The sequence below is a fragment of the Urocitellus parryii genome, chromosome 6, assembly GCF_045843805.1.
Source record: "Urocitellus parryii isolate mUroPar1 chromosome 6, mUroPar1.hap1, whole genome shotgun sequence".
In the NCBI taxonomy this organism is placed as follows: Eukaryota; Metazoa; Chordata; class Mammalia; order Rodentia; family Sciuridae; genus Urocitellus; species Urocitellus parryii.
This window is the reverse complement of record NC_135536.1, coordinates 15,358,146-15,373,681: the sequence shown is the minus strand read 5'-3', so window position 1 is coordinate 15,373,681 and position 15,536 is coordinate 15,358,146.

The following is a 15,536-nucleotide window of genomic DNA, read 5'->3' as shown; positions in this document are numbered from 1 at the left end:
CTTATTTGGGTCGAACTTTCTCGAATGTCTTGCGCTCAATAAATAGGATGGTTTCAGGCATGCTCTATCTTTTGCCTGCCCCTCTTGCCTCCCCTGTGGGAGCTGGGGCAGAGAAACCGTGTCTGTGTGATTTGTTCATGCCAGCCCACTTCACCTGGAGTGATTCTGACTGATTTAGTCACGTGTCGCAGCAGGTCAGGAGATTTTCATGGAGTGGATGTGAGTTTTGTTAAGAACCTGGACATAGATCCCATTAAAGAATGGGAATATAACATGGTCACGTTACAGCAAGTTCTGGGAAGGAAGTGTAGCTTGGAAAAGCAAAGATTCTGCATGTCTTCCGATTCTCAGCTCTCCAGGCAGCTGATTATTGCTGAGGTGTGACTCCTGAAACCATGTTGGCAGAGCATTTGAAATAAAAAGTGTGGTTGGTACCTACCATCTACAGGGCATTGTCCTGTGTCTGTCCTATGAAGAAGGTTAAAACATAGCCCCGGTTTTCAAGTGTGAGAATGACATTTGTCACTCCTTTTGGTTGCTCAGGATATGTTCCCTACCTGTGCCAGGGGAGATCCCCAACCTGAGGATGCAAAGCCACCCACCTCTCACTAATGACTGGAAATGCTGGACCACCTCCCCAGCTTCTCTTGCAATTGGGGGAAGGTGTGCACGTAGCTCCCCCAGCAGCGAGTGATAGGAAGGAGTGGGACAGAGGAGTGGCGGCAGCTCCATGGCTGAATGCAGCATTGTCATTGCCCCTAGCAGGGCCATCAACTGACCCATCTGCAGCATGACTTTAGGCCTTGATCAGGCTGTGTCATCTTGGAGTTGGTTCCCCAGCTCTTCTGAGGATTCTTATGAATCATGCACCATCTTACAAAGAAATGCCCTTTCTGCTTAGGTCAGCGAGACTCAGCTTCTGTTTACAGGTCCAAGGGTTTTGTCCAGTACTCTCCATTGTGAGGGCCAGTTGCACCAACTTGTCACTGTTTTTCTAGAATAGCATTGAGTTCACACTGATCTACTCCTACCAGACTTCTCTTGTCATAACAACATCTGCTTCAGTGTGGGGCTGCCTCTGGCCATGGAGTAAGCTTTAATTAATTTACCTTTGACTGTTGGTGCTGAGTCAACCAGAAATATAAGCAAATTTCATCTCAGATCTATTTCTGCATAGGTAAAATGTGCACATGTTTCTGGTACCACAGGCAGGGTAGAATCTTTTCTATGACACTGAAGAATGTAATATACTAGACGTTTGGCCAAAAGAAACAATGACAAGGAAAAAAAAATCTAAAAATCTCCATAGTTAAAAGGAAATGTGATTTTTGCTATTTTTTCTTCTACAGGGAAGAAACAGTTTCAATATCCAGTTGCATTCTCTATTCATCCTCCTCCTTTTGCCATGTAGAAAGCCTTTGTGGTGAATACTTATAATTCACGCATTGACTCTTGTTGATGACATTGAACTTCACAATGAGAAACTTTCAGTGTGAAATGGATCATCTTGTTTCAAAGAGCAAAGAGCTGATTCCTTAAAAGATTGAGAAAACATGAACGGCCATCGATTAAAAATCAGGAAGGTGAAATTCTTTTTTCATTTTCTTCTCCCAGCAAGTTAAACATGAAAATGGAATAATTTCTTACAAAACAAGGAGGCAAAGATATCATTAATCCCTTCAATTAGACTACTTTTAACAGCCAGGAAAATAAGCCCAGGAACAAACGTCTGGGCTCTTAAATGAAAGCAGAGTGGATTTAAGAGAAGCTGGGCAGAGGCCTTTCGTTTTAATATCTTCACATTAGTTGTTGAGGGACCCCAGTGCTTGGTGGAGGATGGGTATCCCTGACACTGCAGGAAAGAGGGGACCCCAAGGAGACACCTGCCTTCCTCCTTCTTCTGAAATTACAATCACTAAGGCACCCAGAAGCCCCTGGTGGCTTAATCTACCCACCTGGGCTGTGCCTTCCTGGGGCTCCACTTCTTCTGGCCTTCTTCCTACGCCTCTGGCCGGTCCTCATTGCTCTCACTTCCTCCTCCTTCTTGACCTGTGTGTTCTAACATCGTCTCGTCTCTTTTCTTTGTACATGCCCTCCCTCTGTGGTCACATCCATTTCCACTCCTTGCGGTGATCATCAGTGACCAGTGACAAGTGATCAATGAAGCCAGATTTAAAGATAGATAGTGTAGTTGGGTAAATCGGGTCTAATGTCGAGTCTACTAAAGAAAATGGAGTCAATCTGAGCCCAGGAAACCCGGGAGACTGAAAGGTTAATGTTTCCGAGGCTCCCAGCAAGACAGCGAGATGTTAATCAAGTCACTCTAGGCCCTTCCGGCCCAGATCATTCCTCCCTCACCCCACCGGCTCACCTGTCTTCCACATTTTGGCCTTCCCACCTGCATCCCCCATCACCTTCAGGGTAGAGGGAGAGAAGCAAAATAAAGACTGGAATGTAGAAGAACCAAAGAAGACCTTAGATATAAAAGGGAGAAGACCTCGCCTTCCTAAGGATTCCTCATTTAGGGTCTCCTTCTTCCTCCAGGGAGTCTTTTCTGCTATCCCTTAATAAATCCTTTCACTTCCCACTCTACACTTGCCTCGTATCTCTGGTGTTGTTACACTTCAGCATTTGGGGAAGCTAGGACTCATCACAGTGAGTAAACAGCTGGATCACCAGCACCCACGTTCCCCCTGAGCTGGATATCCTGTCTCCACCTGGATATCTTCCTGTCAACCCAAATTCAAATTCAAATCCCATGTGTTCCCATTAAATTACTCTTCATCCTGCCCTTAATCGCCCCTTCCTAAAGTCCTGTATTCACTGGCCGGAAACCTCAAAATTACCCTCAACAGGTGGAGACCTTCCTGGCGCACAGCCATTTAACAAATTCTATAGATTTTGCCTCAGAAATTGTACTTACACCTGGCCCCTTCTCTCCATCCTGAGAGCTTTTGCCTCAGTGAAGTCCCCCCACACACACACCCCAAACTTCATCGTTCCACCAAGGCTACTGTCCCTGGCGTATCCCCCATGAGGCTTCCCAGTTACTTCTGTGCCAGATGATCCCTGCAGCTTGGGCAGCCAAGGGAAGCAAGCTCAACCAGACCTGGGGATCTGAGCAGATGGGAGCACAAAAAGAACAAAGGTTTCTCAGGGGGTCAGGACTCTGGATGGCTCTGCAGCTTGAAGGTACAGGGATGGGATCCGGGCAAGGCCTGTCTCCAGTAGTGACCAAGCTGACCCTTGCTACCCCGAGGGCTTGCATGTGGGTGCCTGCCTCTTCTAGCTTTTGACTCCCAGGGAGGCTGCTGTGGCCCTATAATTAGCTGGCCCAAAATATCACTTTGATTTCTCTGCTTCCAAGTCCCCAGTCTTTGATGACTCCCCATCACCACAGATGGTTTACATCTCCCATCAAATACTCTGAAACCCCATCAATCAATCACAACTTTGCACTCTAGTCTCCACTCACCCACCTAAATTCACCTGTCTCCTCTGCCACACTTAACATTGACCTTGGTTTTCCAATCTTTGAAATTTTGACTATAGTTTTTCTTCTTCCTAGACCCCTGTCCTATTAACAAATTCCTCAGACATACTTATTTAGGTTATGCATGATTATTCATCTGTTCAATTACCACTTATTGAGAGCCAATTAATGGCCAAGTCAATTTCAACAAAGAAGATTCTGTCTTTTTGAAAAGCACCTAATCCACTGGGAAGGACGGACAAGGAAGAGGAATTTGCATTATAATCTAACAAATTCTACAATGGCAGCTACCATATGATGTCCTGGGAACATCTTTCCAGGAATCTCAAATCTCATCACCATAGAGACGGTTCATTCAGATTACTTCCTAAAGGAACCATTTCTTCTCTTCTGAATTCCAAGGCTGTGGTTCTCAACTTGTGCAGAGATTCATCTTGGGGGCTTCGTTATCTCACACTTTCTAAGATCTCACTTCCAGAGTTTCTGATTCAGTTGATTGGGTTGGTCCTGGGAATAAACATTTTTAATAAACCTCTCAGTGATTCTAATATAGATGGGGCCACAGGTCACCCTTGGAAAAACATTGCTAAAGTATTTATTGTTTCTGCAACTCATAGGACATGCTGGGTTCTTTCTAGGAGTCTAACTGCTTTTGTGTTTTGCTTATATGGTTTACTAAATAATAGTTCTTTGAAGAAGGGTGTTTTTCTTACACATCTTTATATCCCTCCATTACACAAGAACAGTATGTAACTGTATGTCTTTTCTGCCTTCCTAAGTTCTGAACAATTTTGGTAAAGTCATTTTTGTTTAAATTTTTATAACTGTATATTGCTTTCATAATTTAGGATTTTTTTTTCTTTTTTAAAGATAGATCTGAGCAGGTATAGCTACTTAGAGGCTAAAACCTAATAGTCTCCAGGTGAGGTGGGCATCTGGGTTTCTACCAAATGCCTGAGACCCAAGCCCCTCACATGGGAGCAATGAAGCCTGGGTGTGTGTGTGGTGTAGACCATCCCAGGGGTGCTGAGGCTGCACAAGCCTGGTACTAAGTCTGGGTTTTGGAAAGGTGCCATTAGCTAGGTCTTGGAGGAGGGTGTTCTTTAAAGCCAAACAGGATCTTCTGCAACAATTGTGACAAAGCACACCTTCAAACAGGTGTTTGCAGTGGCCTTTCATGAGAAGTGGAGGGAAGCCCACGAAACCCAGGATGCTCTCTCTCTCCCAGCTGGAGAAGTCGCCTTCCTTTGTGTGCCTGACCATACCTGCCTGGAAAGGCCAGAGGATCTCAGGACCCGCTGGAGCTGCTGTCCCAACCAAGTGGGCATTGCTCTGTCCTCTCTGTACTCAGGTCTTTCTAGATGTGAACATGACCTCCCCCAGGATGCCGTCTGCCCTGTAACCTCCGGGTTGTTTCCTGGACCACCCAGGAAACATCAGCCGGTCGGTCGCAGGCCATAGGCAATGAACCTGAGTCCCCCTTGGGCCTGGGAATCACCAAAAGAGAAATAAAAGAGGAGGATTAAGCAGGATTAGTCCTCTATTCTTTTCCCCTACAATCTTCTTTCTGTTATCCAGAGTAGGTCATTTGCCCCCCTCCCTGAGGGCTCTCCTTCCCCAGGGTCTGCAGCTCTTTCTCTCCTTACAGCTGAACATGCCAAACCCTCCGGTGTGACATTGCCCTGCTCCAGTCTTTACATCCTAAAAACTGCTCTAGTCCTCTAGTCGACAGCAAGTCCAGGTCCTAGACAGGAGCGTTTCAAGGATCTACTCTTGAATACGCATTTGCTGGAGCTCAGGACCAGTTAGGAATGTAGCCCAGGAGCTGCAGCAGGACAGGGCAAGCTGGAAAACATCAGGACTCTGAGCCAGACTTACAAGTGGACCCACAGCTGGACCAGCCTGGAGGCAAACCAGTCTCAGGTGCTGAGATGGTACTTACTAAAGCAGGTGCCCTCTTCTCCAAGTGTGCTCAGGTATGGACCAGGCTGAGCAACAGGGACCCCAAGACATAGAATTAGAATTAAGATTGCCTGTCAGTGGATGAAGTGAGCCCAGCCCCTGGCTGACTTTGAGGCCCTTTTCTTAGAGGAACGGTGCCACTCGGTAATTCAGTAGGAATCCAGTTATCAGATAGGTGGGTCAAGGGATATACCATGGATTTCGTGCAAGACTAGTTTTGATAATTTGGCACACAACTAGAAGGGAGACGGACATATGAGGAGGGCCGAAATTTGGATATAAGCTTCAGAAATCCATCCTCTGATTTTTATAGGATTCAGAGGAGTAAATAATACCCCATCACAGGGCTGAAGTAGTGCAACGGGGTGACCCACACAGCCCTGGGTCCACAGGCCAACCACTGTCTTCAACCCTGGAACATCGCTACACAGATGGTGCCATCTTCATACTCACACAGCCTAGGTCACACTAGGTAAAAGTTGGAATCCATCTCTGTGTGCGCCTCTTCAGAAGATCTAAGCAAAATGGGGAAACGGGGATTAGAAAAGAAGTTATTACGTTTCCTTCTTTTGAGAATTTGGTGGAAATGATGACCTTCAGCATCCCTTCTAGTCCATCTGGTGGATGCAAGCCAGGGCTCTACCTAGTCTATTGTTTTAGTTTCTAGAAAATAATTTCAGGGGCAGATCTACTGATATTGCCAAGGAAAATTAAAAAGTGGAAAGCTCCTCACTTCTTGGCAGTTAGGTGTAAAAAACCCATGGTGTGCTTTATATATATTTTTTTATTGGCACCAGATCATACAGGCTGTACCCTGGGGTAAGAACCACTTTTGTAACACCAAGAAGGGAATATTCATTTATTTGGATAGAGGTGTCCTAAAACTACATCTGGGGCATCCAATGAGGATGTATGTCCCTAGAAAAGCCCAGCTTCAACTCTCCTTGGAAGCCATTCTGCTGTCAGGAGGCTCCAGGGTGGAGCAAGGGGTGCCTCCCACCTTGGGACCTCCCACTTCTGTGGCTCCTACTTTCTGTAGGCCCCTGGCTTCCCCTGGCCCCTCCCCCACTCAGCAGCAACCGAGGGCTTCTGGTCAACCCTTTTTCTACGGTTTCTTTGCAATTATACCTACATAGTTTTTTACTTCCCATTTCTTTTAAGATGTTTGTTTTTTTGTTAAAGGACTCATACAGAGATTTTTTTTTTCCCTCTCTCTCTCTCTCTTTCTGTCTCTCTCAGGGGATTAGCATTTTTCGTCAGAGCTGAATAATAAAACTAGATTGTAAAAGCCTGTCAGAAACGTAGTGGTGCGTGTCTTCCTTCTCATAATTGTCTTGGAATGATTAGGATTGAACTTTGTTGTTGTTGTTATTGTTGTTCCAAAATGAAAAAAAAAAAAAAAAAAAGGCGATTTTTCTCTGCCAGGCCTCAAGGATGGGTGTCAAGGGGGAAATGACCTGTGATGCCTTCGGAAATGCAAATTGGAATATTCTAGAGAAAAAGAAAAATGTGGAGCAAAGTGAGACGGAGAATTAATGAGTAGACCCACAGGTGTGGTTCAAGTGTGTCTTAACCTCTTACACCTCTCACGCTACTTTGAGAATTTGAGACAGACACACATACACAAAGACATGGAAAATATGGCAACTGTTTCAGGAGAATTGTAGATTCCACAGCTCTCAGGTTAAGAACGCCTCGTGGGCAATCAGAATGTCTTCCCCCTCCTGGTTCAACTTTAAGACAGAAGTTAGGATAAATGGATAAAATTTAGATTCCATCAGGCAGCACATATATAATTATGCTTAATGCTGAGGTAGGTACAAAACAAATAAAGAATCCAAAAAACAAGAAAAATTGTAAGAGCTCATCTCCGCCCTCCAGGGCTTTGAAGGAGTCGACAGAAATTCACATGAGGAAACTTTAAACAAGAAACATAGAGCCAGGAACAGTGGTGCACACCGGTAATCCCAGCAGCTCGGGAGGCTGAGGCAGGAGTATCACAAGTTCAAAGGCAGCCTCAGCAACGGTGAGGTGCTAAGCAACTCAGTGAGACCCTGTCTCTAAAAATAAAATACCAAAAAGGGCTGGAGTTGTGGCTCAGTGATCAAGTGCCCCTGAGTTCAATCCCCAGTACGCACCCCCCTCCAAAAAAAAAAGAAAAAGAAAAGTGGAAATCAGCTCCATGGGTGAGGTATGGATGAGAAGCACCGCAGCCTTTAGGACAAGGGAGTCGATGAAGATCTCATAGACAAAGAAGATTTCAGTTGAACTTGAAAGGATCTATAGGGCTTAGGTTTACAAAGGGGAAATGAGAGAATATATGCTTACATCTGCTACATCTGGGTTTGAACCCACTCTGTCCCTAACAGGTTTGGTACATGCTAAATTCACTATCCCAGCCTTTCAGAATCATCTTCTGTAGAAGGGGCATTTTCACAGAATGGATGGGAATAATAAATGAGTTAACTTTTTTTTTTTTTTTTTTAAGTACCTGAGGCCAGTGCCAAGAAGGCAAAAGCTGTATCTCCAGTTTGTTACCATATCCCAAGAGCATAATGCAGGGGCTAGCCCATAGAAGATGTTTGATGAATACCTGCAAGAAGAGTTGCATGAACGAATGAGGGAATTAAAAAATATGTTGAGGTGTAGTCAACAATAATGATGAATCTTGTGTGTGGCAATATATATCTTTTTTCAAACATATTTGTTAGAAAATCAAATTGTACTGAGAGAATAAAAAAGAGAAGCCATAGGCTGGGAGAAAATATTTGCAAAATGCATAGCTGGTCAAGAACAGAGAATATACAGAGATCTCTTAATAAGCAGAAAACAGAAACCAATTTAAAAATGGGCCAAAGACCTTACCAAACCCCTCACCAAAGATTATATACAGATGGTAAATAAGCATATAAAAAGATGTTCCATGTCGTATGCCATCAGGGAAATACAAATTAAAACAGCAATCAGATACCATGGCACATCTATTAGTAAGGCCAAAGTCTAGAACACTGACATACAAAATGCTGGTGAAGATAGGGAGGGAGCAAGAGGAATTCTCATCAATTGCTTCTAGGGTTGCAAATGGTACAGGCGCTTTGGAAGACAGTTAAGCAATTTCTTACAAGACTAAACACCCTCTTACCATGCAGTCCCGTAGTCATGATCCTTGGTGTTTACCCAAAGGAGTTGAAAACTTTTGTCCATGCGAATACTAGTACACCAACATGTATATCAGCCTGTTCATCATTGTCACAACATGGAAGCAACTACATGTCCTATAGTAGGGTGAATGGATAGATAAGCTGTGGCACGTTCAGATGAAGGAATATTGTTCACTGACAAAAAGAAAAAAAAGAAAAAGAGCACTCAAGTCATGAAAAGACATGGAAGAAACTTGATGCATATTATTAAGTAAAAAAAAGATGATACACTGAATGATTCCAGCAATGCAACATTCTGGAAAAGGCAAAACTACAAAGACAATGAAACAATCAGTGGCCACTGGGGGTTAGAGGAAAAGAATAGATGACCAGGCAGAACAAAGATTTGGGGGGCTGTGGACTATTTCCTTTTGTACCATAATGGTGAATATATATCATATGCTTGCTATATATTTTCCTGTGCAGCACCAAGTATACCCTAACATAAAAAAATTAATAAAAAAATAAGTCATAGCTATAGATAAAACCAAAAGATTCTAATTGAGTTCCATGTTCGTCATGGACAAACTCCCCAGATTCTGGGTTATGAGAGAGCTTTACAGCTTCATCTCCAGGTTCGTACGTCTTAGTAGGTTTTTACTGTCTTTGTCTTCTGGTTTTCAGCAGTTTAATGTGATGTTCCTGGCTGTTATTTCCCTGGGTTTATCCTGTTGGTGGTGCACTCAGCTTCTTCAATCTGTGGGTTGATGTTTTTCATCAACTTTGGGACATGCTTGGTCAGTCACTACTCCTCCAATATTACTTTCTGTCCGATTCTCTCCCCTCTCCCCAAGTTTCTAATTGTGTGTATGTTAGAACTTTTCACTGTGTCATGTTTTTATCCTCTTTTCTATCTTTTCCCATTCTTCCTTTACCTGTGTTCAGCTAAACACTTTCTATTAACTTGTCTCTCAGTTACTCTCGTGTCTTCCTCTGGTTCTAATCTGCTCTTAAACCCATTTAATGGGAATCTTCATATCAAATGGCAAGGTTTTTCATGCTAGAATTTCCATTTATCTTTTGTTATGATTCCAAGTCTTCAACAAAATTATCCATCTTTTTAAAAAATTTCTTAAATGCATTAATCAACCTTAATTATTTTAAAGTCCTTGTCTGTCATTTCCAACATGTGGATTACCTGTGAGTCTGTTTCTAGTGCCTATTTTTTTCTCTTGGTTTTCAATCATGTGGTATTTCTTCCTATAACGCTTGTAATAGCTGTATCATTTTATGAGACCAACTCTGTTAGTCAAATCCTTAATCCAGATACATATAATGTATCTATAAGGCAGAAGCTGATTTCCAAAATTATAAAGATATCTAAGATGTCTAAGGAGACAAACATCACTGTTTGGTTTACGCCACCTGGGATTCCTGAGGCTCTGGGACAATTTTTTTTTTTTTCATTCAACATTCATGCAACAAGCATTTGAGATCCTTTGTATGCCAGCAGTGTTCTGATGCTAGAAACATCTTGGTGTCCTTATGGAACTTGAACTTCATTGGGAAAAGACAGGAAGGAAAAAAGGCAAATAAAAAGCAAGAAAAGCTATCAGATAGATACTCATGAGTGCTGTGTTGATAATTAAAACAGAATGACATGCTGAAGAATAACTTGGTGACTTTACACTGGATGGTTAGGGAAGGATTTGAAGAAGTTAACCCCGAGAATGATAACTGAATGCCAAGAAGGAACCAGCCACATGATTACAGGGACAGCATCTGAGGCCCAAGGGAGAGCTAGAATAAGGACCCAAGAGAGGTACGAGGTTGGCCTGTTAAAAGAAGGGAAAGAAGGTCAGAGTAACTGAAGCCAAGAGTTTGAGAGTGACAGAAAGAGACAGTGGACAGAGACAAGGGACAGATAACTTAGAGCTTCATACATCAGAGTAAAGCCTTCAGATTTATTCTAAGTGTGATAAGAAACCATTAAGAGTTTTAAGCAGGAGAGGTAAGGGTCTGACTTATAGTTTTAAATTATTCTTTAACTTCTGTGAAAACAGGAAATTTGCAGGACAAGACTGGAAGCTGAGAGACAAGGTAGGGTGCTAATTACAGTGGTCCTGGAGAAGATGGTAAGGCCTTGGTTGGGGGTAATGGTAGTGGAAATGAACATGAATGGCAAGCCTCAAGACAGCTTTTGGTGGTACAGTAACTGGATCTGCCAATAACAAGTTAATGAGGAAGGAGAGAGAGAAATCAAGAGTCACTCCTAGATTTCTGGTTAAAGCATCTAGGTAGATGGTGAAGCTATCCCACTAAATGGGGCTGGTGGGGTTGGACTGAGGATCCTTCTTCAGCCACGTTAAATTAGTAATGTTTGTTCAACATCCGAGTGGAGATACCAAATAGATAATTTGGTGCATGTGTTTGGCATTTTGGAGAGAGATTAGGGCTACATACAGATTTGGAAATCACTGCCAGGTAGATGCTATTAGAAGTCTCGGAACTAAATAAGACTCCTGTATTTTTTTTTTTTTTGCCAAGTCAAGTATATAGAAACATGATATTTTGAAACTGTAAGGGACATTAAAAATGTTCTCTAGTCCAATCCAACTGTTTTCTAAGTAGGGAAATTGAGGCCTAGTAGGGCAAATGCTTTCTTGAATCATCACAGAATCCATCAGCATTCGGGGCTTTCTTACTTTGTTCAGGACATTTTTATTTACTTTCTGTTTCTAAAATAGTTTCAGGGTTATAGTAAATATTTGTTGAAAGAGATCATTACACCATGTGCAATTTTAAATTTTAAATGATCAAAAACAGTTGAGAGAGAGAGAGAGAGAGAGAGAGAGAGAGAGAGAGAGAAATTGCAAATACATTGCTTAAAAAGATTTCACTATCGGGTCTGGGGTTGTAGAGCACTCTCATATGTGAGACCCTGGGTTCGATCCTCAGCACCACATAAAAATAAATAAACAAAATAAAGATATTGTGCCCATGTATAACTAAAAAAAGTATTAAAAAACACAAGATTTCATTATCAATTCAAATTTAAATAAAGAAGCAGTTTCATTGGCAGATGGATTAGCTAGGTGAAAAATATGAATGAGCAGAAACTTTTTTCTCTAGAATGTATTGTGGCTGGTGCAACCTTAGATTCTTTTTTAAAAAATAATGTTTTAAACGAAAAGATCGATCATTTTCTTCATTAGATAGAAGGTTGGGGAAGTAATGTAAAATCCCAGTTACCGAATTGTTAAGTAGAGTAATAAAATTCCTTAGAGCTGGGTTGAACACACACACACACACACACACACACACACACACACACACACATCTACAGTTTTATTAGACAAACAGCACTTTGCTGCTAAGGTAAAGAGGTACTGAAGGAAGCTGTGAGAGTCTAAGAACACCCACATATTTGTGCTGGTTCATGGAGAGTAAACTGTAAGAGGCAAAGGTTGAAACTGATATTGAGACTGCTGTGGCATTTTATCAGAAAAGAGCTAATCTAGGCACTGCAGATAAAACAATGTGGCAATAGCCCATCAATAATTGCTTTTATGAAAGTCCTGCTGACCTGCTGATGAAACTCTCCATAGATGGTCATAGAAGATATTCCAAATCTCCTATTCCAGGTGCTTTTCTACCTGTGAGTCTCCTCTGAAAAAGCAGCAGCAGCAGGGGCTGTGTCTTTTCCCAGGGCCTGTGTCCAGGAAGCTCTGCTTCGGTACAATCGACCACCCTAAGCATCACTGAACCTCTTTGAGCTTCAATTTCCTCATCAGTAAAATGAAGCAAGCAATCATTTGAGAATCCCTGGAGCCTTTGAAATCATAAGTCTAAGACTTGCCAAAGCCAAAAAAATCAATAAAAGGAAGAAAAGTCATCCTAAGATAATGTGAGATGAGCTCTCTTCTCCTATGCTTGGCAGCGTTGTGAGCAGCCACCTGGAACTTCATACTTGAACTTTGGCCCTCTTTCTTTCTGCCCCCAATGAAACTACCTTTTCTTTGATATTTGATGGCATCTTTAAAGTCAGTAATAGATACCATTTTAGAAATTAAGTCGTTTCCTTCAGTCACTACAACAAATAAATTCATCTTTCAAACCGAATCTCAGATGGATTCAATAATGCAAATATAAGAGATTGGTATATATTTTCCAATCCACCCCCACTGGCCCCAAATTAGCTTTCTCTTAGTTTTCCCTAGTTAGTGGGATGGCTTCTCCCTCCACCTAGATGTGTAAGCCAGAAGTTGAAGGGTTGTTCTGGATTTCTCTCTCCCCTTCCTTATCAACATCCAGTTATTGGCAGGTCCTATTAGCTGTACCACCAGTAATGTAGAAATGGTAGAAGACTAGCCTCATGTGAAGACCTGGTGTAATCTTTGATCAGTAGTCAAGAGACCCTTGGTCAAAACCAGGAGTCTCACCTTTTTAGTGAAAGGCACTTACTCTTGTGTTGACTTAAAACCTGTCATGAGGTTTTAGCAGAGATGAGGTCACACCAGTAGATGCATGGAAGAGATCATTTCCACTTGCTGGTTGCCCACTCTGACCAAGGACTCTTTCTCATATCTTCCTTCGTTCAATGAATTCTCTATTCTGGTTGCGGGGGGACCTCAACCGCAACACTGATTCCCTCTATGGGAATGTTCACCCAATTTTAATGCTCACTTGAGCCTGGCACGTATTACAATGAGGAGCCTCCATATTTCCCAGGATTTTGGTTGGGGTAAAACAGGAAACGGTTCTGACATTTTTATGACTGAATTACTTCAGTTTGTGTATCCCCAGCCATTAACATGGGGCCTGATACGCAGGAGGCACAGTGTTTGTTGGAAGCTGAGCAAATAAATGAAGAAGCAGACATCTTCACAGTCCAGTGAAGACTTGCATGTGAGAAGAGTTCACCCACACATAGCCCCACCTGGCCAGTCCTCTCGGTCCCTAAGATGGGTACCCAGGAGCCCTCTTCCTTCTCTTGTGTGGTGTGGCCTCTCTCAGGGGTTTCCCCCCCAAATCCACCCTCACTCTAGCACCTTGGCTTTATCACAACCCCTCTGGATTCTCCTCTTTTCACCCTTGCTATTTTCCACTGGAGGATTCTAGAATCTACCTTTATCTAAGCAGGTACTTTATATAAACATGATCTTAATTATTTTCTCCATTTGATAAGTAAAGAAAATAAGAGGTGCTGGGTCCCACAGGAAGTAAAAAAGACTAAGAAACAAAAAGGCCTATTTTACTCCAAAGCCCATTCTCTTGCCCACATCAGCTCCATTATCTAGAAATCTCCTAAAGTCATCGCATAACTACCCCTTCTCAGATAGGAAATGTCAAACGTGAAATGACCTCGAAGGCTCACAGACCCAGGAGCATGATCTCCGGGGCATTGGAGATGACTAGAGTACGGAGGCAGAGTTGACCTAACCCAGAATCCCCCCAACTTGCTAGAAGTTTTAACATCCTTACATCTGGTTCTTTTCTCTATTGTCTCTTTCGTTGCCAACCATCTTGTCAATTTCTAGAAGCCTCTTGATGTTCTTCGAATTAGTTGCTTCTAATCTTCTGTGGGGTAAGAAACCAGCTCACCAGATTTATTAGGATCATGGATAAATTGGGAGAAGAGGGCTGTTGACTGACAGAGTAAGAAGATGGGAATAAAACGCATCAGCTTAGTGAATGAGCTTTGTGGCATTTATTTTAACTTCTCAGAGGCCCTTTTCTTTGAGCTGCGTTCTCTGTGGCTGAGGTTATTGGAAAAATGACCTCTGGGTAGGTGAGTTATTACTGCAAAAAGCCATTGTTTCCTTTAAAATAAATAAGAATGGCAGCCAAGACTGTACTCTGTTTTCCTTGCAGAATGGATTTTTTGTTTAAAAATTAGTAAAAAGATCCCCAACAATTAAAAAACAAAAAACAAACAAAGAAACAAACAAACAAAAAAAAACCAAAATGGAGCAAGATACTCTAGGAAAGATGACCTAAAGTGAGTCGCATTGTATGGATAGCGAAGTTGATAGGAAAATAAATGTTGTTTTGCTTATAACACTGAAAAGTCAATAAGCAGCAAATGAACTTCAGAGCAGCCTGACCAATATTCATTTAGATGTCCTTTGTAATTAAAAACAACGCCTAACCCAAACCAAGCAAGTGTAAACACAATGTCTACACGGGTTGCATATACAGGAGAACAAAGTGATGTACAAATAGATTGGCAAAACTTACTCATACAATATCAACAGCTCCTTAATGGAGAGGATGGGGGAGAAATCACTTGGTTTTTTTTTTTTTTTTTTTGGAAATTTGTTCCATTATTTTAAAATTCTGTAGCTTACATTACAGTAAGCAATTCAAAAACAGAAAATACTAGTCAAATATTTGGAACACCAAAATGGGAAGAAAACTGCTAGGTCTCAGAACTTTAGACTCTTGATAATAATTGAATAAAAATTTAATGACCTTTTTTTTTTCTTTTTTTGATACTGAGAATTAAACCTAGCGGCACTTAATTACTGAACTACATCCTTAGCCCTTTTTATTTTTTTGAGACAGGGTCTCACCAAGTTGCTTAGGTCCTGGATAAATTGCTGAGGCTGGTCTGGAACTTGCCATCCTCCTGCCTCAGCCTCTTGAGTTGCCGGGATCACATCATGCTCAGCTTAATGACCCTTATTAGTTTTAATTCTGTCCATTCTTCATTCACTTCACGACAAAAGCATCTCCTTTACACTTTCAGAGCTTTTGAGGACCATCTTCAGGTACCATAAAGGATATTTTCTTGAAGATGATAAGCACCTTTTAATCTTTAAACCACTATCCTGTGCTCTAAACCCTAGTTTGTGTTCCAGAGAAGTTCAGTAGGTTTTATTCTGCTTGCCAGCTCTTATCATTGATAGTGCCTTCCTGGAGTGCTGTGTTTAGAACGT